Raw genomic sequence first — 24787 nt, forward strand, 5'->3', positions numbered from 1 at the left:
TTCAATTCTCTGCACTGAAGCTCTGCGACCCGGTTAAATTACCTACTTCCACTAACGTTACTTAAATACCACAAGATTATAACGTAACCTACCGTTAAAGTTTGTAGGGCAGCAGAAGACGAGTTACTGTCTACGAATCCTGTTACTAACACAGGAGAGTTTGGATCAAATTGTGGAATGTTAAATTTCACTTTTGTTTTTTTATTTTTGTAGTCAAAGACGCCCTCTAGAGGCCATCTGACAAAGCGCATGGGAAAAATAATCACAGAATCACATTATTTCCTAGTTGTGTTTACTGTTTGGCCTGCCTGACAGCAGCAGTTGGAGCATTTACTTACTTGCTTGATGTCTAACTGATACATTGTTTTCAATGAGAAAATATTCAAAATTTTGCCCAAAAAATTTGCCTGTGCATCATCACCTCTAGAGTGGTAGAAGTTAGACATATTTAAACTTTTAGCAAAAGAGCGCCGCGTTTCTACAGGCTTCTGATTGGTGCTGCTGCTTGAAGAGAGCTTCCTGGTGGAGGCGGGACTCTGGGGTCAGCGGGTCACAGGATGCTCTCCCGCTCCTCTCCGAAGGTCACGGTGTCGGACGACACGGCGCAGATCTCCGGCGGGTCTCCGGGCTTCAGCCCCCTCTTCAGGTGAACCACGCGGACGTTCTCGTTGTGCGGTCCCGGCTTGGTGGCGCCGGTCGTGCCGGAGGTGGGGGTCGTCCCGGAGCCCGGGGGGATGATGACGTCGCTGTTGGAGGAGGAGGTGGGGGTGGAGGTGGAGGTGGTGGATCCCTCTCCCTGCTGGCGGGGGCGGTTCCCCTGCTGGGCGTTGGTGTTGTTGTTGAGCGTGACGTTGCTGGGCGTGCGGTTCAGGTTGTAGCTCTTGGAGGAGGGCCAGCTCTCCTCGGGGCTGCTGGCCAGCAGGCTGCACTGGTCCTCCGAGCAGATGGACATGCGGGCGACCGCCGGGTCCTGCAGGCCGCTGAGGCTGCTGGGAAGGCCTCGCTTCCTGGCCAGGCTCTCCTCGTCCAGCTCGATCAGGTTGGCCCTCTCCAGCTGCGACAGGTCGGCCTCCTCGTCCTGCAGCGAGTGGTTGGGCGAACTCTCGTTGGAGCGCACGCCCGAGTCGGACGAGTCCTTCTTGTCCAGCATGGCGTCGGACAGGGTAGTCCTTCCCCTTCAGGGCCAGCGAGCCTCCTGGGGAGTTTGGCGTCCGCCGCCTTCTTCCCGTCCTTCAGCAGCGGAGCGTTGTCCGACTCTTCGGACTCCTCGTCGTCGCTGGTCAGTTTCTGGTAGCGCAGCCCGCCGCCGGCCTTCAGCTTCAGGTCGGCGGCCCCCTGGAAGAGCCCGCCCCTCTCCGCTGAGGTCTTACGGGTCAGCAGGGACTTGGAGGAGCCGTGGTCGGTCTTCTCGTCCTCTTCAGTGATCGGGTCCAGGGCTTCGGCGTTGGAAGCGAAGTCGGCGTTGTCCGGCGCAGGCTTGGCGGCGCTCCTCTTGGCGTAGGGCTTGCGTCCGTCCTGATCCCCGCCCTCCTTGGTCTTGTCGGATCCCGAGGTCATGAACTGGCCCGGCTGCGGCTGGACCGGCTTCTCTCCCCCGCCGCCGGCCATCTCCAGCTGGGCCATCTGGGCGATGTACTCCTGGTAGGCGTCGCGGTACTCGGCCTGCTGCTTGTCCGTCAGTTTGCAGATGTCGTTGGAGGATTCCTGGGAGTTCAGGCTGGTCATGCTGGCTGTCCGGGGGGGGCGGCCTGAGGGGAGAGAGGACAGTTAACGAGGTCATTTCCTGTAGGATCTCAGCCGGTCTGGCTTCGGGATCGCACTAGAGCTTCTCCCTCGCCTTCCTACAGCTGTCTGCTACCTCTGACACTGTGAGTCACCTGAAGGTTCCTTTTATTTATTTTTTATTGGGAATTGTATCGTACAAAAGTTATCAATAAACATTGAACAGCCTGGGGTTCTAGTGCATTGTTCTACATTTCAACCTTTTTTATTCATATCAAGAGTTGGCACTGTCCTGTAGATAGTTCATTTGTCCCATTTTCTATGTAATACATCCTCCTTTGTCCTTAGGACAAATGAAAATTTTTCCAAATATTTCTCCAACAATGTCCATCCATTGTTCAAGACACCAGAAGCTTCTTGCCACCTTTGCTGCCCCAAATTCTCTTTAGTCAAAGGTCTTCAATCATGTTCCATGGAGGCCAAAGAATATCCAGGTGTTCAATCCAACCAAACATTGCTCACCATCAATCAGAGCGCGGGAACTAATGAGTGAAATGAGCTGCTGCAGTGTTCAGCTGGAACGAAAACCTGCAGACTGCTGGGCCTCGATGACTCGATGACTCAGGATCGAGAACGAATGTCTTCAGTCAAATACTGCACTCACTTCACTGGCTGCCTAAGGTTGCTTCAATCAAAATGTAGTGTAAATGGAATTTCTAAAATGCTATTTATTGCCTCTGACAGGTGAAAACCTTGTATCTCCAACATATTTTTTTTCAGGAGCTGTGTTCTTAGCTTGATCACGAGGCATTTTTGAGTTTATCCAATTGGTTCTGAAAGGCTTTCATAAACCCAAGGGTCGTAGAATTTTCTCAAATCATGATACTTAAAGTAAAAACATGAAAATACCCAAAATTAAGTTTAGTATGTCTAAGATATAGAGGATCTCTACTATCAAATCCTTATTTGCTCAGTATAAAGAGATCTCTAACGATCTCTCTAACGAATTACGCTCAACTCAACAGCAGACTAAGTGACATTTCCTAGATCACCAAAAATGCCAAGCAGCCCAAAACAGGGAGCGTAAAGGTCAAAGGTCAGCTCTCCTGTGACCGTACGGCTCGTTGCTCACCATCCACTGCAGGTTGCTGTGTCTCGGAGCTTCGTCCAGTCCCACGTTGCTCAGCTCCTCGAAGCTCAGGTTGAAGCTGTACATCGGCGAGGCGTCGGGGTTGGCGGCGCCGGCGTGGGGCGGAGCCACGGCGCGCCTTCCCGCCTCCGCGTGACCCGCCACCATGCTGCCCTGCTCACTGCCGGTTTCCTCATGGAGAACCTGGCTCTCCACGAGACGCATGTCCAGAACCTGCAGAGAGGGAACCGGGTTAAATAACCTTATAACTAAGGTTCGGAAACAAAGACCATGGCTCAAACACACGTTAGATTTCCTGTTCCAACCCATTTAAGTGACCTAAACACCCTTTCTCTCTCTCTCCGGTGTCTCAGTTCTCACATCTCTCCCCCCCAAAACCTCTTTCCTCAGTTTTGCTGAATCCAAAGTCCGGACTTCCCCAGATTTGTGGACTTTGCGGTGCGTTCCCGTGAAGTCCAGGAGGGGTTCGGGCCATCCCCGTCCCCAAAATTCATCAAGTCTGTAAGGGCTCCCATGACGACTTTTGGTGCTTTCTATCCGGACTTCTAGAGAGTGTGCTACCCTGCGGACGATTTCCCACAGTTCATTGCACTACAGATATGACGATAAAAGACGTCAGACGCCATATAGATCTATCCCTTTAGCACCTTTTATGCAGCCTTGCACCCTCGCAAACTCACATAGTCACGCTGAGGACTTCAGTAAACCCCAGACTACGTAAAACGTCAGTCTTCAAGTCCACAGGCCGCACATTTGGTTTCAGCCTTTGTCTCGTGGCAAGTGCCATTTTTTCTTTACTTTAGTCTTAAGAAAAAAAATAGGAAAAAATGCTATTGTCAGAAACAGTTCTTATATATTTTCTTAACTTTCTTAACTTTCTTCTTATGTTTCTTCCTAAGAAAAAACTTAGGAATAAATGGTATTCTTGAAATGAAAGTTGTCAAATTTGTTGTTGATTTTTTTCTTAACTTTCAGACGGCCCTTCACCTGTCTTAAAACTCCTACAGTGAAAAGGTAAGCCTCTAATATCATATATTTAAACACATTTTAGACAAGTAGGTTATAGTTCAAAGTCTTCATAGGTTCCCCTACACCTAACATTAAGATGAACATTTATTGTAAAGCTTTATTTGGTGTAGGGCCAGGTAGGCCTCTGTCTCATGTCTGTTGGAAATAAGCTGCAAATTTTACAGTTACCAACAGCAACCAATGTTTAAATCTTTGCTCTAGTTGCTCTAAATAGGTTTTTCCCCAATTGTTTTGTAGATGGAAGCACTTTGGGTTGCCTCCTAGCCTTGTCTCCTAGCCTCCTAGCCTTGTCTCCTAGCCTCCTAGCCTTGTCTCCTAGCCTCAATGGCAGTAAGCCTAAAGTTTATTAACCAGAATTAATTCAGGCCCTATTTTGAGAAGTTCTTAAGTTGGAAAATTAAAGAAATTCATAAGAAATGAGACTGTTACTAAGAAAATATTGAGGAATTGCACTTAAGAGCCTTCTTAAGAACTTCCTAAAATGTCCTCTTATGTCATTTCTTAAGATCTATCTTAAGAACACTTTGGTGAATCCGGCCCCAGAGCGGTGATGTTTTTCTGGACCAGACCACCGGTGGCGAAGCGGCTGAACTCACCGTGGCTCTGAACAGCTGCCAGTCTCCAAAGTTCATGCTCATCTCCTTCTTCAGCTCGTCGATGTTGCACTGTGTCAGCACTCTGCCGTTAACGTTCGCCTGGCAGGAAAACACACAAACACACCGATGAACACTGCAAAACTGTCACTTAGTGTCACGTTCAGTCATACAATTTTATTGCTTACAAGTGAAAAAATCTTTCAGTGGAGTGAGATCATTTTCATTCATCAAATTTTCAATTAATCAAATATATTTGAGAGTTTCAAACCCAAAACATGTCAGTTTAAGAGTTGAGTATTAAATTATTTGTTTTCCTCAAACCCAGTGATAGATTCTGCCAGTGACGAGAGATAACTCCACTTGTTTCCAATGTAGTTTCACTTGTTTCAGGAATTTTCTAGAAACAAGAGTCAATATCTTGAAATAAGTCAGAATAAGGCAGATCACTGCACTGGGATCAAAAATTTTACTTGATTCTGGATAATTCTTCAATCAAGATGATTTGCATTGGAAACAGGTGGAATTATCTCACCGCAGATTTTTTTACTTCTGGGGAAAAAAAAAAAAAAAAGGATTTTCAATCTTTGAATACAAGCTCAAATGAATTGTTATGATGGACGGGGTTTTGCAGTGAAGTCATTTGTGTTTTACTTGTTCGATCTGAAATGACGTGACAAACGTGAACATACACACACTGTTCACCACACTCCACCATTTTGACTACCAACACTAATGAAAAAAGTACAACCCAAACACACAGCTTTATATTCAGCTGTAAAAGGTGGAACAGTTTCTAAACTGAAGCAGGCGAGCAGCCAGCAGGTCGGCCCTTCACTTCCTGGTTTAAAGGGGAAGGGGCGGGGCTTCCACCAACGAGGAAGACTCAATTAACTTAATTAACAACACCTGTTCTGCTACAACTCAACTGACAGGAGATTTGTTTTGTTCTTGCTTGTCATTTTAATTCAGTGATTGTTTATCAGAAAGGAAACTGTCAGAGCGGTTTATAAAATATACATTTTCAGAAGCCAACAAAAATCAGTTTATGCATTTCAAACCATATGCAGATCAGGGTCAGAGTCGATTCATGAATGAACTCATCAATTCCAGTTCAACTGAGGAATTGGAATTTTAAAAAACCAACAGGAAACAGAATTGGAATTGAATTGGAATTTCAGGAAGTTGAATTGAATTCAATTAAATTCTGTGAAATTCCATGTTTTTTTGTTTTTTTTCCCACATATCTGAGATTCCACATAGTGTTATATATTATCAATACTGAATATGATAACATGTTAAAGGTTCCGTTCAGCTGGTGTTTGATGCAGAACATGTGATGGTAATCCATACATTCTGACTGAATGTGTTTGATTTGTTGAACTGTCTTTTATTTGATTCATAATGTTTTGATTTATAATGTTTAGAGTCCGGACAAGAAGTGGAAGTGGAATTTCATGGAATTTTCTGTTTCCTGTCGTTCACATTAAATTCACATTCTGTTTCCTTACAGCTGGGAGACTTTCACACTCACACAGCACCTGGACCGGACTGCAGTTTAACATGAAGTCTCACTGAAGGTTCATGACTGGATGCTTTCTGGATGCTGGATTGAGCGTGTAGCCTATATATATATATATATATATATATATATATATATATCTAGGTATCTGGCTAGATGAAATGCTTTCGTTTAAAACTCACATATTTGAGCTCAAAAAGAAACTGAGGATTAGACTGGGATCTCTCTACAGATACAGATCATGCTTTACTCTTGAAAACAGGAAGGCAATTGTACAATCAACTCTTATATCAGTTTTGGATTACGGTGATATACTTTATACTACTCTGAAATCACTAGATACACTCTACCATAATGCCTTACGGTTTATAACTGGGGATAGTTTCAGAACTCACCACTGTTTACTTTATCTGACATTAGGACGGCCTTCTCTTAGTGTTAGAAGGGAACAACACTGTCTCCTCTTTGTCTATAATGCATTACTAAATAAGATACCTTCATATCTTACATCTCTTTTAAAGCTCAAATCTCTCTTATAAGACACGTGCACAGGAATGTTTGACTCCTGAAACTCCCTTCAGTAACACTGAACTTGGGAAATTAGCTTTTAGTTTTTATGCAGCAGACAAGTGGAACAGCCTGCTGAAACTAAAACAGATGGTTTCACTCAATCATTTAAAGCTTTTATTGAAGGACACGGTAACATGGAGTGCTCCTGTTTCTATTGATCTGCAAAGATGCTTTGTGTTATATGTTTGGCTTTATGTATTTTCTATATATTGTGTTGTTATATTGTGTTTTTTCTCTGTGATGCTTTATTGTTATTGTATTGTATCAGGGCGTCATTGTAAAAGAGGGCACCCGCTCTCAATTAAAAATAAATAAAGCTAAATAATAATACAAAAAAAATAGTTATTTGGTGTGTGTATGTGACTGACCTTCTTGATGGTGGCGGTGTACTGTCCCATCATGCTCTGGTCGATGCCGTCGATCTGCCGGACTCGCTCACAGACGGTGTCGGTCGTCATGGAGCTGAGCAGGACGGGCGGGACGCCGGACACCACCGAGGCCGAGCCCTGACACACACACACACACACACACACACACACACACACACACACACACACACACACACACACACACACACACACACACACACACACACACACACACACACACACACGGGTCAGAGTCCCAACACACACACCACACACCAAGTCACTGCTGTCAGGGGAAAACCTCAGAGTGTTTTAACTTGATCTGAAGGATTTCCTGCTCCTGGTCTTATGTAAGCGTTTAAAAAAAAAATACTGAAAATAAGAAAGATAAATAACCCATAACTAAATAGACCATTAATAAATAAGGCTGGTTTGGGGTTTTGTGACAAAACCAGCAAGTTGTCATTTTGGAGATACGAGGTTTTCACACGACAGCGACACTGAAAAATAAATTAATTAATTAATAAAAAGACCCTATGAGGTTATACACACCATGCAATCTAAGATGTATTTTAAAGGTTAAGTTCAAGCAACTACTGTCAAGCTACTTCAAAATCTAACTTGACTAAGGGTTAGGGTTATTTGTACTGTGACCTACAATAACCACATAGATTTTTAAATATCAGTAAATATAGTCATGAATAATGTATCCTGAGATAAACTCATATCTAAAAAATACAGTCTATCCTTTATGTTCCATTTCAAATGTATTTCTGTACCACATATATAAAAACATGGAAATGCATAATAAGCAAATATGAAAGTGGCCAGTTTTGAAATATAGACATTTCCTCCATATATTTTACATATAAGTATGTGTTGGTTTCTTGTGTCTGCATGTTTATTAAGTTATACTGTATGTGGATGAGTGATGAGGCATGAGATGCAAAACAAATTTCTGTGGAAACATAAAAGTCTCATTTTATCTTTAGAATGGTGACACTGATCTCAGACACTGATTGGTTAATGGATTCAATTCATTTGACAATTTCATACTGAAGAATATGGATATTCAGACACACCAGGGCTATATATTATAAGAGAAAAGTCTCAGGTTGACACAGTAAATCCCTGTTACTCATTTCCATGTGTTATGTTTAATAAAAATCCTGACTGAAATTCAGAACCAGAACTACAGACAAGTGGAGTTTCATGCTGAGTCAGCAAGCTGAGTTTCCATCCAACTAGGTTTATACAAATCCCGATGTTTCAAATTAGAAAGCCCAAATGGTTTTGATAAACTGTTGTTAATATCGCAAAAACGTTTTCACATTTCTTTGAATCAGAAAAGTTTGTCGACAAAGAAGATTTTGTGATTAATAACGATGGAAATTAACAAGGTAATGACAAATATCTTCCAACCACGACCTCCAGAAATGTCACACTAGTTGTTTCTAACATGAAGAAGTCTCTGTCAGGGTTGTGTGACCATTAGTTTAAAAAAGTTAGCTTAACATAGCGCCGGGCAATAATTCAATTTTATCGTTTATCGTCTTTCAGTAGAATCATATTGTGAAGAAATGATGCAACTTGATCTCACAGAAAAACGTGAAATGAAAACAAATTGTTAACAGCAAATTATGTGTTGGTGGCATGCAAAGTGTTAAAATTACATCACATTTTTGTTTTTTAATTAACATTTTTCTTATTTAACGATGACCAAACCATTTCCCTAACCTTTCCTTAACCGAGTTGTTTTAGTTGCCTAAATTTAACCATAAACTTTTCCCTATCCTTAACCAAACTTGTTTTACTTGTCTAAACTTAACCGTTAGCCAACCTCTGGAACGTATTTAAATTGGTTGCAGGGTAAAGTAATTCAGTTTGTGGTGGAGAAATGTTATTTTCCATATTATGTCCACAGCACATAAATCACCATTTCAGAGTTTGTGTTCAGTTCATGTGTTTCTGTGAGTTATCAAGTTACACAATTCTGTTGTTTAACTTAATAACAGCAAACACATTAAAATCTCTCACAAAATGACAGACATCAAATCATTGAACAGTATTCGAAAATTTGGAGTTTCATCATACTTAATATTACCATACAGTTAGTGCAATGAACACCAATTTGAATATTTAACGTGATTTAGCATTTGTTAGCAGATATTGTTATATATCGATATCGAAATAATTTGTTTGATTGATTATCATGATATGAATTTTGTTGATATCGCCCAGCCCGACCTTTACATTCAGCTGACAGATGGATGGAAACACAGCTGGTAACAGACAGGTAACAGACACACTGTACTGTCTGGACAGTGTACTATCTCTACTTCAGTGACTTGACATTGGAATTACTGATGAGGATTTATTCTACAGGAGGAAACGGACCGCCAGTCTAACAGGGAACTTCCACACAAACTGACTCACAGCTTGTAATCCTGCAGAAGACATTTTCCTAAAAACTTCTCAAAATTTCTGCTGTTTTTAAATGAGTTTTTAATTTTTGTCTTAACTATTTGTATATGAAGTTGTATTTCACAAAACTGCACTGTCTGAGAGAACTGAATTCTATAATAATGTACTTATGTTATACATCTACGTTTCTGAAAGAAAAAAAAACTTTGTAGATGTTTAATATGGCTACAGGAACAGGATGGAAAAAAATCTTGGGGAATGTTAGGAAAATGTTTGGCAGAACAACAAGCTGAAAGTTAATTATGTTGGAATTCCTCCTGTGTGTTAAAACTGGACGGGCGGTTACAGCTAAACTAAAGCTAAAGATATTTTGACATTTTGACTTTGAGTCTGTAAGTTTTTATTCACCAGGAAAAAGACTACTGGCATCTTAGTAACCCGAAAAAAACAACCTGTTAGCATCGTTAGCATAGCCACATTTACACTAATGAGCATAATTAGCACTAACTACATATTATACACTATAGTTAGCATAGACTATTAAGCATATTTAGCACAGACAACCTTTTTTTTGCACAGGCTAGTTGGTATACACTAGTTGGCAGTCTAGTTACCGCACATTATTTAGCATATTTAGCATACACTATAAACTAGTTGGCATATTTAGCATAGACTTCTTAGCACATACTTGTCAGCATGATTAGCATGGACTATCTTGCATGAACTACTTGGCATTAGCCTCTAGCAACTACAACTAGCCTGGTGGTACTCACTGATTTAGATGAGGAATGCTAACGATGCTAACAGGCTAACAGGCCATTACTAGGGAAACTTGGGGACCATGTAGGGACGTTTTCTTCCACCATGACCAACGCCTGGTGAAGCAATATGTATATATACTGTATCTATACATGTATATATACACATGTATATACATATATATATATATATATATATATATATATATATATATGTGTGTGTATATATATATATATATATTTCCCCCCCCCCCACATTTTAATGCTCAGTATTAGATTAAATCAGCAGCTAAGATGGATATTCTTAGCAGTGCAGAGGAGTGGACCATCTGTGTGATGAGGTGGGGATGATTGACAGTTTGGGAGAAGTTCAGTGGGCAAGCGAGGGGTTTTGGGGAAGGGGTCAAAGGTCAAAACAAAAATTGAAACATCTGAACTGCTCAGAGAAACCGAACATATGTTACAGCAAACAGGTTTCCTCTGAGCAGATCAAACATTTCCCTTTTTTAGAGGACATTCTGGGACAGCTATTCTTTTCCAGCTAGAGGCTAGTCGTTCCAAGGTGCATGCTGGGATTTGTAGTAGTCAGAAGACTTCAGAAGGGAGTTAGTGTAGCAGCCGGTGGGAGGAGGGCAGCATGGACTAAGGGGAAGTAAGGCAACGAGAGCTCGAGTCGAAAGAGTTCAATACCTGCTTCCTTTTCAAAGACGAAACCTTATACTGCTATGAGAGGAGAGACAGACAGACAGGAAGAGAGACAGACAGGAAGAGAGACAGACAGGGAGAGGTGAGGGAATGAGTCATGAAAAACAGCAGAGACAGACAGACAGGTGGAGAGAAAACATCAGGACAATACAGAGATGACTGACCAGTAGGGCTGGGCAGGGAAACACGACACCTAAATCTGTATCGACCTGAAGGCATCGGCAGTATCAGAAAGCTTTGAGATGCTGGATTCATACACAGAGAACAAGTTTCTGTCGTTTACAGGAATCTGTACTAAAGAAACCCATCAGACTTGGTCCGATTCTGTTCAGCAAAGCAGCTGACATGAACAGGAAAAAATACACATTCGATAATTTCCTCAATCTCATTATGAAATGCGTTTTCATTTAACAAATGAAGAGATCGCTAACAACCCACTGAGCAAAAGACGTGATTTCAACGTCTCCTCTATGCTTTAGCTCTCATATCGCCCAGGATCATTACAGCTATGTATAGACCTATTTTAGACCAAGCAGTAAATACATTATTACAATGAATAAACATCTGTAAATACCAAAAATATGCACCAGAGAAGTCCTGTAGACTAGCCTACAAGATAATTATCTGAGCACAAGAAGTCATTTCAACATTGTGTCTATGCGTAGCTCTCATATAGTCCAGGATAATATTGTCTATGTAGAGACATCTAATAAACTTTCACTTTTCAACCCCATTTAAACTTAATTTAGCCTAGATGGCTATGGCCATTTAGACGTGTTTTAAACGTCTAATCAACGTAAAATTGCTCAGTGGGAAATATTGATTTTTGTTTCCAATGCTATACCCAGCCATACCGACCACAGAAGAAGAAACAAAAGGAGGAAACATGGGAGCTGGAGGCTGGACGTCTTCAACAGGAGAAGAAGAAGGAGCAAGTCTTAATCTTGCAGAGAAGGAACAAGTAGAGAAGTGTGTGTGTGTGTGTGTGTGTGTGTGTGTGTGTGTGTGTGTGTGTGTGTGTGTGTGTGTGGTTGGGGATTTGGGGAATAGAAATCATGAAGCTGCTGTATTTCTTGACCAAAGTGCTTCTCTCTCTCTCTCCCATTGATGCTGCAAACATGTAATGAGCGATACAGACATTATGGTACAAATACAAACAGACAAAAACATGGAAAGAATAAATTCTGTCTTTCATGCATCAGAAGAGAAAATGTCCGAACTCTCTGTCACCCTGGAACAATAATCTCTCTGTCATCTGACTGAAGAACCGGGACGTAATGAGATTTGACCGATCAAAGGCTTTCATGCCAAAATGATGTTTATCCATTTTTAGCAAACGCTGTTACTAAGAATTCATCACTCGCTAATTCAAAAATATAGGTGACCCTGTTCTAAAAAAAAAATGCTCACATTTGACGGGCAAAAGCCTTAAAATAGCTTCAAGAACTTCAATGTTTTCCCAAAATGAGTTTCACTATGACACTCACCACTGTACTTTGTATAACAAAGTTGGTTGGACCTCTCTAGCACAAAGGCGTGATAAACATCTGTATCTTTTTATCCATAAATCTCTCATAGGACTGTCGCCACCATATATTACATCTATGCTGAACTGGATCAAAGGACTGAACCAAACTCACTCAACAAACCGCCTCATGCTTCAGGTCCCACAGGTTAACACAGAATTTGGAAAATCTGCTTTTGGTTACTGTGCACCAAAAGCATGGAATCACCTACAACAAATACTTAAGATGGACTCTCTCACTACTCCTGGACATTTCAAATCAATTATTTCAAACCATTTTACCTCAGTGTGTAATTGTTTTTTATTGAGTATTATCGTTTTTGTTTTTTTCTCTTTTCCTCTTTTTCTTTTTAATCTAATTGTGTATGTCTCTTGTATCTTGTATCTCGGCATCATTGAAAATGAGGGAAACCTCAATGATCTCCGAGATTTTAAATAAAGGTTTCAAATCAAATCAAAAAACTTCCATGTCGGTGATCGTTTTGTAAGGCCTGGGGAAGAAAGAGGATTTGTTTTGTTTTCACAGTGCTGGATCTCATTTTGGAACCAGACCCTTCGTCTTCTTCTCATAGCATCACACTGCATTCATGTCACAGAGCCAGGGTCAGGTGGAATTCATTGCCAGTCAAAAGAATACTAAAGATCGGTTCAAAATTTTGTTAAAACAGTATCTCCAAATACTTCAGGAACCATAATTGAAAAAATGGTGAAGGAAATAAAAATGTATACCTGGGTGAAAGTAGAAATCCCCTTGGCAGAGAATGAGAAATGTATTTTAATACCCTATTTTCTTGGAATTACATATGTGAAAGCTAGAGCTGCAACTATTTTTATAATCGATTAATCGGTTTGAGTAATTTTTTAAATAAAAATAAGTCAAAATTCTCTGATTCCAGCTTCTTAAATGTGAATATTTCCTGGTTTCTTTCCTCCTCTATGACAGTAAACTGAATATCTTTGGGTTGTGGACAAAACAAGACATTTGAGGACGTCATCTTGGGCTTTGGGAAACACTGATCCACATTTTTCACCATTTTCTCACATTTTATAGACCAAACAACTAATCGATTAATCGGGAAAATAATCCACAGATTAATCGACAACGAAAATAATCGTTAGTTGCAGCTCTAGTGAAAGCGCAGGATGGATAAATATATAATTTAAGAAGGTCATTCAGACAAGGATTTACAAGTTTGCTATTTATTCTTGAGGAATTGTGATTGATTTATAATTTTTGTGTTTGGCTTGATGTCTGGATGACAATATTGTTTCTCTTCCTTATGTACTTGATTGTTAATTCAATGAGATGAGCTGTTTTGTTTGTTGTTGTTTATGTGGTTATAGTGTGTTTATGTGGTTATAGTGTGTTTATGTGGTTATAGTGTGTATATGTGGTTATAGTGTGTTTATGTGGTTATAGTGTGTTTATGTGGTTATAGTGTGTATATGTGGTTATAGTGTGTTTATGTGGTTATAGTGTGTTTATGTGGTTATAGTGTGTTTATGTGGTTATAGTGTGTTTATGTGGTTATAGTGTGTATATGTGGTTATAGTGTGTTTATGTGGTTATAGTGTGTTTATGTGGTTATAGTGTGTTTATGTGGTTATAGTGTGTTTATGTGGTTATAGTGTGTTTATGTGGTTATAGTGTGTTTACTGACACACAAACTAACCTGTTGCTTTGTCTTTTTGCTTTCTCTTCCCTTTTCCCTCTTCCTCCCTGCCTGGACAACATGAATGTACTGATTTTACAGGTAGGGAAACAGGTCAGGAGTAAACAGGTCTACCCAGCCAGCGGACAAAAAATTCAACCCGCCGCAACACTTCAAAAGTAGCCCAATTCAGCGGGAAAACACCAGACCTGGCAACCCTGGCTGAGGGTCTTCCGTCTTTCTCTCATGACCTGAATGCAGCAGGAGAACAAGAACTCGTCTAGATCCGTAAACGCTAGATCGGCTACGCCTACAGCTGACGGTTCATGTACTTACAGGTCCGGCGCTGAGATCCCTGGGAAAGGAGCTTTTACCAAACGGGCGTGGAGGATGGAGGGATGGGTAGGCGGCCACGAACGGGCGTGGCAGCTGGTAAAGGTGTTGGGGGAAATATGGCTGGGAGGGGGAGGGGGGAGGGGGGAGAAAATAATAATAATGTTCATGGAAATGCTTGAATATGAAACGACAACAATGAGGTGGCAACTCGCAAAACAACAAATAAATCAAAAATGTTCATATGCAGAATATCGCTGCTGTCGGACTGCAGTTTGGTTGTTTTTCTTCCTTCAGTGGAGTTTTTGAGGTTGTTTATGAGCAGAGAGGTGAGACCGAGTCAACTTTGCTCTCAAGTCAGTCTCAAGTCTTGAGGCACAAGTCTCAAGTCAAGTCTCAAGTCTAAATGTAGAACAGCAAGTCAAGTCAGAACAAATCAAGAGTCCAGTATCAATTTAATATCTTAAAGAATGGAGTCGGTCAGAGGAAAGTCCAAAGCTGTTTAGATACATCATCTAAAAATCTTTATTAGTACATGATGAGATCCAGAGGTGAGACCAAGTCAACCTCGAGTCCCAAGTCAGTCTCAAGTCTTGAGGCTCAAGTCTCAAGTCAAGTCCCAAGTCTAAATGTAGATTACAAAGTCAAGTCCATGTCATTAATGTCAAGTCTCAAGTCTAAATGTAGAACAGCAAGTCAAGTCAGAACAAATCAAGAGTCCAGTATCAATTTAATATCTTAAAGAAAACTAAATATCTAGGACTTTTCAATGCAATATGGTTTTAATAGGATAAAAACTTGGTAAGAGCATCATGAGTTTGATTTCTATAATCAGTTTCAACTTCAATAAATTCAATCATTCCATACAAATTCAGAAAACAGAATTTAAATTCAGTCGTCTGCTGGAACAAATCTCATCACTTTCAATCTAAGTCATTTACACAAACACAAGATCTCAAGTCAAGACTTTAGAAACCTTTTCAAGTCATCAGAGTACAAGTCAGAGTCAAGTCCCACGTCACCAGAACCCAAGTCAAGTCCAGTCTCAAGTCTTCTCTTCATGCACTAAGTCAGAGTCTCTGTGTGTCATGATACTTGAGCTGTTGAAACTTGTTAGATCTATTGTATGATTTCCAAAATACGTGACGTCAATCAGAGAATAAGCATTCCTTTCTTCCTTTCTTCCTTTCTTCATTACAGAGAAATGATCGGTGGCTCACGTCCAACAGCAGCGACACGCTGAACGACACGGAGACACGAGGGCGTCCGCACAGCGAAGCTCACAGAAGGAAAATCAAATCAAATCAAATCGAAGCACAGGACAAAAATTACTGAAATATAACAGAGGAGATAAAGAATTTGGCAAATGATGAAAACGGAAACCAGTGAGCGGGAAACTGCAGAGGATCTGAGTCTGACCGAGGCTCACCTGCCGGGCAGAGAGAGGCAGGAGGCTTCAGACTCACCGCTGACCCGGGACCAGCTGCAGCTTCCTGTGGACCGCCTCCTGCTCTGTGTCCGTACCGTACGACCTCACAGGTCTGAACCCAGACCGACCTACCTGTGACCTTCACATGTCCTTCCCTGTGGTTCGCTCCCCTTCTGCAGATGATGACACACCGGCACATTTTTTTGGGCAAAACTTGCTGGCAGTGGACAATGCTGACAGACAAATTTATGTGTATGAGTGAAATTGGATGAAATAAACTGCTGCCATCTCTGTCACCTTGGCCTCCTCTTCTACTGAAAATGTAATAATTTAATATTCTTATCAAGGTTTTCCACTGCAGTTTCATAACATGTTTTACAGTCTGATGTTTGGATCTGGCTTCCAGCAGCTAGCCTGCTAGATTAAATGTTAGATAAAAAGAATCATAGCTATTATTTCCTATTTGTGTTTATTATTTAGTAGCAGTTGTAGTCGTGCACGTCAAATATTTTAGGCTGAGGACAGGTCACCTGACCAATTTTCTTGTCTCTGATTGGTTGATGCTGAAACCTTGCCAGCAAGGCTTGCTCTCTATCAAACTAGAGCTAGATTTCAAGCTGATATATTGTTTTCAGTTAGAAAATTTTACCTGAGCTGCCTCCTTATTTTACTTGATTTTTATTTGTTTTTAATTTCATGTTTATTATTTTAATTTTTAAATGTTGTGTTTTTACTCCCTTTGTGTTTATAATGTGTCTATTTTTATGGCTTTTAGTTCATTCTATTCTCTCTGTGCTTCTAATGTGTTCTGTTTTTATTGTAAAGCACTTTGTAACCGTGTTTTGAAAGGTGTTATGTAAATAAAGTTTATTATTTATTCTAAAAATATTTCAAGCAAAATTTGCTGGCAAATTTTAACCCAAATTTGCCTTGAAGGAAATGTGCTTGTGTATCATCACCTGAAGTCAGATACACAGGGCAAATCTTTGAGACAACTCTGGTTGACAGAGTTGCCCACTGAGTTGCCCTGGTATTGTCACTTAATTCTCCCAGCAACCCGTAATCTGTTGCCTGTTAAGAGCAATGTTGCTCAGCTACATTGCCCAGAACCTGCCTGTGTCCCAGCTGAGCGTCCTAGAGCCTCCGCCTGTCTCTGTGAACAGGAGCAGAGCTGAAGTCCTGGTGCTGGACTCACCCGGTTGTAGAAGGGGTGCTGCGGCCCGGCCAGCCCGCTGTAGTAGCTGCTGTGCGGCTGGGGGGAAACCATCCCCCCCCCCCCCGCCGGGTTGAACGGGCCGGTGAAGGAGGCGGAGGGCGAGCAAGCCGTGGACGGCTGGCTGTAGACGGAGGTGGGGCGGGGCTGCGCCTCCTGCAGGGGCAGCGTGGGATAGCCCCCCCCGCCCAGGTTCATCTGCTCCCTGGCCGCGCGAACGTCTGGGGAGGGAGCGATCGATTCGGATTAGACCGGGTGAAACTTAATTGATCAACTTATTGATCCATTTATTGGGACTCGGTCGTTGCAGCAGCAGACAGGATTCAGCAAAGAACAACCTGTCAGGCTTATTTAGTAGAGACATTTATTATATCAGGATAAACCCCTTGAGATATCATCTCGTTTTCAAGGGGGTCCCAAACAAATACTCACAAAACAAAAGGAAACACAATAATATATAACACAACAATGACAAAACAAACAACAAACGACAAACTAAATAACAAAAGAAAGAAAAAAATAAAGAAGTTACAACCTTAGACTAGACACAATCAGTAAAAAAAGAAAAGGATCAATCTATAAATAAAGGAAATAAAGGAACAGTGATGCATTACTGAAAACAGACAATCTGTTTTAAGATGAGAAAACAAAACATTTTTAAATAAGCGAAATGATGACAGAGAACGGATATTTACAGGAAACTTATTCCAATCAGAAGGAGGATCTCTGGATGTCTTGAGTCATAATAAAATAAAATAACAGCAGCATTAATAACCGTAGTCTTACCTGCGATGATCTCTCTGAGTTTGGGGTCCAGGTTGACGGTGCAGGGCAGGAAGGTCTTGATGTCCCGGGCCGTCAGGACGGGCGTGCGGGACGACAGGAAGACCTCGAAGCTCCGCACGTCCCCGTCGATCTCCAGCAGAGGCTCCACGTCTTTCGTGGTCGGGATGTTCTTCGAGATCCTGAAGCAACAAACACATCATCATCATTATTATTACGATCAGGGGCCTCAGACTCACCTGTTCCTCTCTGCTTTCCCCTCGGGTCCCGGCTCATCTGTGCCTTCCTTTTAAACTTGGGTCCCTATTTGTCGCTAATTTTATTCATCTCATTTTAAACCTTATTTTGGTTACGCGCATGTTTTTTTGTTGTTGTTTTTTTCTGTGTAAATTGTCCAGTTTTAACATGATTGTTTTACTCTTTCTGTGAAGCACCTTGAGATTTCATTGTATTTTAAAGTGTGCTATATAAATAAAATTCATTATTATTATTATTATTATTATTATTATCATCAGGCATTCAGTCTCTCCTTCAGCCTGGAAATCTTGATTTTTTCTTGCAATGAGAATGAGAATTTTTCTAATTCTCTAGAAACAAGAGTCAGTATGTTGAAACAAGTCAGACACACTGGGATCCAGAAAATAACACTTGATTCTCGAAGAATCTTGAAAAGTTGATTTGCTTTGGAAACAAGTAGAATTATCTCACTGGCAGATATTTTTCCCCCCTTGTTTTAAGAAAAATAAGATTTTAAAACTCAATACTAGACTAAATGACAGAAATAAAGGAAATGACTGGTTGCTCTATATTGTCAAACTAGGATCAGAAATGTGTCGGTGCTCTTGGAAAACAGGGGAAAAAAAGAGAGCTACAAACAAAAGGACAATCCAGGAAACTACGAAATTACGGAAATTTAACCAAAGGAAGATTTTTGGATCCATCAGCTGGATGCGTTACAGGATCCTGGTCTCACTGAGGATAAAGACTTCACATGTTTTCTCTCATTTTTCTCTGTATAGACTCTCCTTTTTTCTCACAGTCTATGAAAAACTTATATATGGATATCTATTTCCCGTTTATGATGTACATGTATTGTTTCTGTGCGAATCTCATCTCATGTTATTTCATTTTATTTATATATTTTTTTCATTATTTTCAATTTGTTTCACCTGTCATGTTATTATCCGGGTCATGTGACTGCCTCCCATTGGCTGTGGCCATTATATAGGTGAGGCCACACCTGTGTTGTCTGTGTTTAAAGCCTGAAGCAGACCTACAGTGGTCGAAACATGTCGGCTTTTTTAATGATTTAGACACTACAGTAAAGGCTTTTTAAATATTTCCTTCCTCGTGGTTATATTTTTATATCTGGAGTGCCTGGATTGTCCTTTTGTTACTTGACTAAATGACATTATTATTATGGATATGGAGTGTTCTTCACTTTAGGTTTGTATTTTGGTTTTATCTGACATTTTAATCCATCGTCCACATCAAGAAAATTGATTCCAGATTTTTTTTTAAACAAGTTGATTTGTATTGGCATTATCTCAGCTGACTGGCAGATGTTTCCTCACATGTAAAGAAAAATAACATGTTAGGATTTAGTACCAGATTAAATTTCACACTTGATTGAAAGTGTATTTATGTTGCTGCAAACAGCAGATTTCTACACAAGGATCCAGTTGTTCAGATGTATTGAGATAAAACAGAATTCTGCTACAAAAATCTATTTTTATGGAAACTCTGATTCACTGATGAAATGTTTTCACCACTTAAACTTCACAGAGCGCCGGTGAGAAGTGAATCAGTTTAGTTTACAAATGCATCATCAATGGGAGGGGTATTTTATTTTATTCCCTCTAATTTACATATAATTTCTAGGCTATAAATAATAAATAATAATAATAATTTGTTATTGGTAATTGCCTAGAAATTTGATCTTTCTATTCAAGCATTGGAGGAAACAACGGCCATTTAGTGTTCTGCTATCTCCAGGAAAACAAGCTGACTGTGGAAAAGGAAACCCACTTGAAATATATTGACACATTTTTCACTACAACTGTGATTATTTTTGTTTTGTGATGTTTTTGTGATCTAAGCAGCACATGGTTCCTCAGCCGGGTGGGGGAGCGATATATAAAAGTCTCTCATATGAATCAGATTGCAGGAACGTATTCATACTCCGGCTCCAGTTTGACCTCTGACCTCTCGTAGATGGTCTTGAGCGTGGCCTGGTCCGGGACGGCGTCGGTCTCCTCCAGGTACAGGATGAGCCAGGACGTCCTGTAGGGCCACTGCTCCGTCAGGTTGATCCAGGACGCCAGGCGGTCCCAGTTGAAGCTGATCTGATTGGCTCTGAGCAGGCGGCCTGCAGGGACACAGGAACACCAGAGTCCCAGTCTGTTCTGTTCAATAAACTTTATTCGTTTTTACCCCCAGACATAAAAAAAAATCCATTAAAACCACAAACAACAAACAAAAAATTCTACAAGGTGTGGAACCTCTTTCTAGCATTGTTGGATAATCCCACCACTAAAATCTGAGTACCCCCCCCCCCCAATTTTATTATTGTTATTACTTTTATTGTTTCATTATTTATTACAATGTGCATCTAAAAGTGGGAGTACTTGTTGTGTTCTTTCATCTTTCTATCTCATTTGATTTGAACTGCACTAGTTTACTTTTTAAGTCTTTTATCTTTTGTATCTCTTGTCTGTACTTTTGCACTTTTTAATTGTAAATCTTTTACCTTTACTGTATTTTTATCACTCTGTAAAGCACTTTGAATTACCCCAGTGTATGAAATGTGCTGTACAAATAAAGCTGCCTTGCCTTGCCTATTTTTTTATGTATTCTCTGAAGTGTACGGTATTTGTTGCTAGTATATTTATTATTAATACTTATTCATGTATCAACCTTTGCTAATATTATCATTATGTTTAAATTGTGTTCCTTTATGTGTATCCTTTAAAATATTTCTTATGTCTTTTTTTTTATACAGTTCCAATCTTAAAAGCACTTTCTTATGGTTAGGGTCAGCTCTGTGTGTGTGTGTGTGTGTGTGTGTGTGTGTACATTTGTAGGAAATGCATTCCCTGTGGACTCTTGTTCCATTTATAACTGATTGTTTAATAAAAAGACTGTTGAAAGATTGTTGTTAATTCTACAGATAAAAGCTGCTGCTCACTGCCTTCTAACTCATGAGAATTGAATCCAAGAGAAGAAGAAGAAAACAAAGAAGAAGGTGATCAGAAGGAGGAGATGATGAAGAAGAGAAGGAGAAGAGAAGATGAGGAAGAGAACAAAAATGTAAACAAAATAATTAAATAATCAATTTATAAAGGACCTTTACATAAATTAATCATAGCAGGCAAAATCCTTAAAACAGCAAAAGCAGAATGAATAGGACATGTAATAATAAAATCAAATAGAAAATGTATTTTTCCACTCTGTTTTCATCCCTTTGCTTTTATGTTTCAACTAAATTGAACAAAACTTAATTAAATTAAATTAAACTAAATTAAACTAAACTGAACTGAATCAAGCTCCACTAAACTAAATTAAACTAATTAACTAAATAAACTACTTGAATAACTCTTTATCTACATTCCTGTACTGTACTGGTTTTGTTGCTGCTCTGCACATCTGAGCTGAATTTCTGTTTACTGCCAGACACTGTTCACACTGCTGTTACTTTACTGCTACCTTATTGCTATTTATTTATTTATTTTTCTTATTTATTGTTCTATTTTTACCTATTTATTGTTCTTTTATTGCATCGAGTACGGAAGCTGCAAACTTAATCTTGTTGTACTTGCACAATGACAATAAAGATATTCTATTCTATTCTATTCTATTCTATTCTTTTAAATGGCACTTATATAACTAAATCTAAATGACTTGAAGTGACTTAAAGGTTCGGCTGTTTGGAGGCAAATCTGAAAACAAACCCGTAATGTAAATAGTTTTCATGTGCAGATAAACCGGGATGAGTGGGAATGTTTGGTGAGCTGTTTGTACATTTACCAGAGGTGGAAAGTAACTAAGTACATTTACTCAAGTACTGTAGTTAAGTACAATTTAGAGGTACTTGTACTTTACTTGAGTATTTCCATTTCATGCTACTTTATACTTCTACTCCACTACATTTCAGAGGGAAATATTGTACTTTTTACTCCACTACATTTATTTGACAGCTTTAGTTACTAGTTACTTTGCAGATTTAGATTATTAATACAAATTATAAATCAACTAATAAATGATGATATATTTTTTATAGGTTAAGCTACCCAGCAGTATATAAAGTAATTAAAATTAGCTCCACCTTTACCAGCTGCAACATTAAAGTGATGAACACATTAATGCATCAATAATTATAGTCCAATAACATGATATATATGATTCTGAAATGGGCCATTCTGCATAATGAGTACTTTTACTTTTGCTACTGTAAGTATATTTTGATGCTAATACTTTTGTACTTTGACTTAAGTAAGATTTTGAATGCAGGACTTTTACTTGTAACAAAGTATTTTTACACTGTGGTATTTCTACTTTTACTTAAGTCAAAGATCTGAATACTTCTTCTTCCACAGACATTTACCACATGGCTGCTGAATGTACAGCCTGACTGGTCCATGTGCACATGAACCACACTGTCTGTCGGTAAATATACAAACTGACCAGTGCATGTGAGCTTTGACCGTTTTTCCACATAAACCGTAACATCTATACCAGCGGTTCTCAACATGGGGTCCGGGGACCACCAGGGGTCCTCGAGGGGGTTCCAGGGGGTCCCCAGCAAACTGATGAACTGTTAAACTTCACCATTATTTAATTTACAAGAAGTTAACACAATTAGAGAATGTAGAAGAATGACTGTTTTGATCATAGTTTCTCTGTCATGGGATTCTGGACAAAATCATATCTGACAATAAAAATATTCTCAGATTTGGATCAGAGAGAAACCTATCTCATCAAATGCGGGTCCATGGCTCTAATGTGGACTAAATTAGGGGGCCTTGATATGAAAAAGGTTGAGAATCACTGATCTATACTGTTTATATTACAGGTCTGGATCTGAATTATCTGAGTTTCACTGTCAAACTAATAAAAAAAATAAAAAAAATAAAAGGTTCGGTCTCCTCTAAATGAAGCTTCCCACCTGTGACGGAGACGATGTTGAGCAGCCTCCTCATGGTCTGAGGACTGATGTCACTGAACCAGTCCTCCGTCACCAGCAGCTTGGTCAGGTCGAAGGACATCTGCCGCGTCACGGTGCGCTGAGCCTGCCGCCGCCGGTACGTATCCTGCCGCCGGGCACCACGCACACCACAAGGGGTTAAACAGGGCCAATGTAATCTGTTTGTTTTCTAACATTTTCTCACTTTCGGATTTTTCTGTTTTCGTTTTTCTGGATTCAGAATTTTGGTTTAATGACATACATTTTGGGTGGGCTAAAAAAAGCATTGCTTCTGCCCAACCCTTTTTTGGTTATAATAATTTTAATCTCGAGAAATGTACAGTTTTTTTTGAACAACCAAAATAAAGTTCATTCATTCATTCATTCATTCATTCATTCAGTTCATTCATTCATTCATACATTTTCTTTTTTTTTTTTTTTTACGTTTTTACTTATTTTATCTATTTCTTACCACGCCCACTGAGCAAGTTAAGTTTAAATGGGGTTGAAAAGTGAAAGTTTATTAGATGTCTATACATAGACAATATTATCCTGGACTATATGAGAGCTACGCATAGACGCAATGTTGAAATGACTTCTTGTGCTCAGATAATTATCTTGTAGGCTAGTCTACAGGACTTCTCTGGTGCATATTTTTGGTATTTACAGATGTTTATTCATTGTAATAATGTATTTACTGCTTGGTCTAAAACAGGTCTATACATAGCCGTAATGATCCTGGGCGATATGAGAGGCTAAAGCATAGAGGAGACGTTTGAAATCACGTCTTTTGCTCAGTGGGATATATGATTGTGTAAGAAATGTAAACACAATAGTAAAAGTTAACAACATTTTAATAAAAGTGCTTCCAAAGAAGTGCTTCACGATATAAAGTGCTTCGTGGACTGAACATATTTCAAAATTTAAATAGAAAATTAAAAAACTGAAAAAGTGTAATTCTCAGCATCTCAGTCGTATCTCTATGTGATCTCCTGGGTTTTGCTCTGCTCTATATTTTGCCTCGAGCGCAGAGTTTCATAACTTTTTAGACTCTGGTATCATTTTCTCCTTGTCGCTTCGCCAGTGTTTCCTTTTTCCCCAGAACGATAAATCCCACGTGTTCGCAGAATCACTCAGATCGTCCACCGATGTCCCGCACAGCGATCGACCGAATCCTTCAGTATTTGGTGAAGTAATTTTCCCTCAGACCATTCTGTGTTTATGTGGAATTCTGCGTTTTAATCTACATTCCACGATACCACAAAACAGAAAACTGACGACCTCGTTTCATTTCCGTTTCTGAGAAAATGAATCGCCGACAGATGTTTTCACTTGTGAGAAATAGATTCGTACGAGTCAATAAAATAAGTGGGAAAGCAGAGTGAAGTCAAACTGTTGGGAAAAAACCTGAGAAACACCAGTGGAAAAACACAGCAGATCAGATGTAATGATGCAAGTCAGTGACTCACACCTTCAGATAGAAAGTAATAAATAAATCCAGTAAAGCGGCTGGTTATTATGATGATCACACTAATCCACTCTTTATAAAATCCCACGCTATGAAATTTAATGATTTGGTATATTATAAAATAGTTCCTCCCAGACTGTGTACAAAGGTTTTTTCAATGCAGGAGTACAAATATGATTTGAGAGATGTTTGTAAATTTCCCGTACAAAAAGCTAAAAAAGGGATTAAAAGGAGATGTATTTCTATTGTTGGGGTTAAATTATGGAACAATGCTAATATACATTTAAGAATGTGTAACTCGCTTTTGGTTTTAAAAAAAATGGTTTATAAAGCTATTTTTGAGGGTTACAAGTGTGAATGA

The 24787-nt window shown here is 39.7% G+C and overlaps 1 pseudogene; it reads right to left on the reverse strand.

Moving 5' to 3' along the window:
- Nucleotides 1–550: 550 nt before the first annotated feature.
- The window catches only part of LOC139656234 (kinase D-interacting substrate of 220 kDa B-like), a 31889-nt pseudogene continuing 7652 nt past the window's right edge, over nucleotides 551–24787 (reverse strand).

The sequence above is a fragment of the Centroberyx affinis genome, unplaced genomic scaffold (assembly GCF_046629955.1).
Source record: "Centroberyx affinis isolate AG114_WGS23_722 - 3 ecotype Tasmania unplaced genomic scaffold, CSIRO-AGI_Caff_v1 ptg002419l_1, whole genome shotgun sequence".
NCBI lineage: Eukaryota > Metazoa > Chordata > Actinopteri > Beryciformes > Berycidae > Centroberyx > Centroberyx affinis.